Genomic DNA, 2,593 nt, shown 5'->3' with positions numbered 1-2,593 from the left:
CAGCTTTTATCATTTCCCCCCATTTTTCTAAGGTTCCTATGCACCCCTCTACTGCATGAACCCTCAAAGCTAATGTAATAAAAGTCACTAGTGTTGTAAAGTCTATTCCAATATGCTGTGATGTTCACAGATTGTAAATAATGGTTATAAAAATAATGGTATTTGTTAAGCGCTTACTATGTGCCAAGGACTGTTTTAAGCACTGGGGTAGATACAAGGTAATTAGCTTGTCCCACATGGGACTCACAGTCTTAATCCCCATTTTACAGAGGAGGGAACTGAGGCCCAGAGAAGTTAAGTAATAATAATGTTGGTATTTAAGTGCTTACTATGTGCAGAGCACTGTTCTAAGCACTGGGGTAGATACAGGGTAATCAGGTTGCCCCACGTGAGGCTTACAGTTAATCCCCATTTTACAGATGAGGTAACTGAGGCACAGAGAAGTTAAGTGACTTGCTCAAGGTCACACAGCAGACAAGTGGCAGAGTCAGAATTAGAATCCATGACCTCTGGCTCCCAAACCTTTGCTCTTCCTACTAAGCCCTGCTGTTTCTCATATAAGTGTCATTTCTTGTTACTCAAAATATCTTAAGTCAAGGACTTAATGGCCTGGATACCAAAAAAAGTACATGATGGCAATCTAAAAAACTAAGGTGACTCTTAAAAGTAAGTAAAATTAAGCTAAGTAGCCACAGAAAAAAGGCACTGAAATAATAACTGTGCTATTTGTTAAGCAGTTACTATGTGCCAAGCACTGTTCTAAGTACTAGGGTAGAGACAAGATAGGTCACATACAGTCCCAGTCCCACATGGGGGTCACAGTTTAAGTAGGAGGAAGTATTTATTCCCTCCCTATTTTACATCTGGAAACTGAGGCAGTAAAGAGTTAAGTTACTTTCCCAAAGACACCCAACAGACAAAGGTCAGAGCTGGGATTATAACTCAGGTCCTCTGACTCCCAGGTTTGGGCTCTTTCCAAATAGGCCATAGTGCATGGCCTAGAGGATAGAGAATGGACCTGGGAGTCAGAAAGTCATGGATTCTAATCTTACCTTGGCCACTTGTCTGCTGTGTGACCTTGGAAAAGTCAGTTCACTTCTCTGTGCCTCAGTACCTTTTCTGTAAACTGGGGATTAAGACTGTTAGCCCCATGAGGGGCAGGCACTGTGTCCAACTCAATTTTACTTGTATCCACCCCAGCACTTAATACAGTGCCTGGCACATAGTAAGCACTTAATAAATGCAATTATTGTTATTATTAAAAAGATAAATAAGGTCAACAACATAGCATACTTCAAGATTGTTTAGTCTTAATCTTGTCTCGATTTATGCTGAATCACCTCCATCTGCAATCATTCTGGTAGTGTATCCACAGAGTTTTCTTGGTAAAAATACAGAGGTGGTTTACCACTGCCTTCTTTGGTGCAGGAAACTTGAATCTCCGCCCTCAACATTCTCCCATGCTGCTGCTGCCCAGCATAGGTAAATTTTGACTTGTAGCAGATTTCCTTCCACTTGCTAGCCACTGCCTAAGCTAGGAATGGAATGGGTAGGCCTCTGCTTGACTCTCCTTCCTGCGGCCGAGACTGGTACAGTACTAGAAATTGTCCAAGTGCGATCCTGAGAGGAATTAGCCTTAATAGGGTAACTCTTTTCTAATCTACACTTTGCCACACTATGTTTTAGGCCTTAATATTATCAATCATTCTAACAGTGGCATTCTTGTGTCTTACTTTCTTTTCAGGGTTACCCTCTGCTCCACCTCAGTCTAGTCCTGTGGATTATATTTCCCTTTGGAACAATCCCACCAGGCAAAAAGATAAACCTGACAAGGTGCAATAAAGGGAAATTCCCACCATTCTTATAGCCTCCTGGAGTCTAGTTGTCTATTGCCAAGAGGTTGACACTGACTAGAATTTCATCATGAATGCTGCCTTAGAACATAGACTGTTTCTAGATGGTTTGAGGAAGTGTCATGGCAGCGACAAAGAAAGGGTAGGGGGAGACCTGACAGGGAGACAGAAAATCATTTGGTTAGCTGAAACCTTTAAACCTTATTGCTATGCTACAATATCAATAAAGTAAGCAATTCTCTTTGCTTTTCTCTTTTTGTTCAGCTTTTCTTTTTATTGGCCTCCATTTCACAAGGGAATAAAATACAAAAAGCAAGGACCCAAATCAAGCCCTTTATTGAATAATAAAAGAAGGATGATATCAATATGTTTTTATCTGGTCAAGAAATTTCTCCATTTTGTGCCCGGTGCTCTAATACTCTTATGGCTACTAATGGCTTTTTAATCTCATCGACTGTAATGTTAGAGTTTTAAATCTATTTACTTCAATTTCCTGACATGCATCAGAGACAAAAGGGGGTATTTACTGGCTTTGTGTTACATTTTTTATTAGATTAGAAGGTGCCCAGACTTTTGCATCAGCAACTTGACTTAAAGGTTCAAGGCGGGGCAGTGAGGGGGAAGGAAGAAAGGTAACTGGGTAAGTAGTTTCACCAGCCAAGAAGAAGTACCCTACCTCATCTGAAATGCTAATCTAGATTCACACTCCCATTAGATATAGTACTGCATATGAACCTTGC

At 40.7% G+C, this 2,593-nt stretch overlaps 1 non-coding gene across 1 annotated transcript; it reads right to left on the bottom strand.

Moving 5' to 3' along the window:
• Positions 1-1,492: 1,492 nt before the first annotated feature.
• On the bottom strand, positions 1,493-1,630 carry LOC114808488. Its single transcript, XR_003756336.1, has one exon. It is a non-coding gene; the product is annotated as a small nucleolar RNA SNORA7 (small nucleolar RNA).
• Between the last annotated feature and the right edge of the window lie 963 nt (positions 1,631-2,593).

This window comes from Ornithorhynchus anatinus, chromosome X5 (genome assembly GCF_004115215.2).
Source record: "Ornithorhynchus anatinus isolate Pmale09 chromosome X5, mOrnAna1.pri.v4, whole genome shotgun sequence".
In the NCBI taxonomy this organism is placed as follows: Eukaryota; Metazoa; Chordata; class Mammalia; order Monotremata; family Ornithorhynchidae; genus Ornithorhynchus; species Ornithorhynchus anatinus.
Note: the sequence above shows the minus strand (reverse complement) of the source record. Positions and strands in the feature narration are given on the sequence as shown.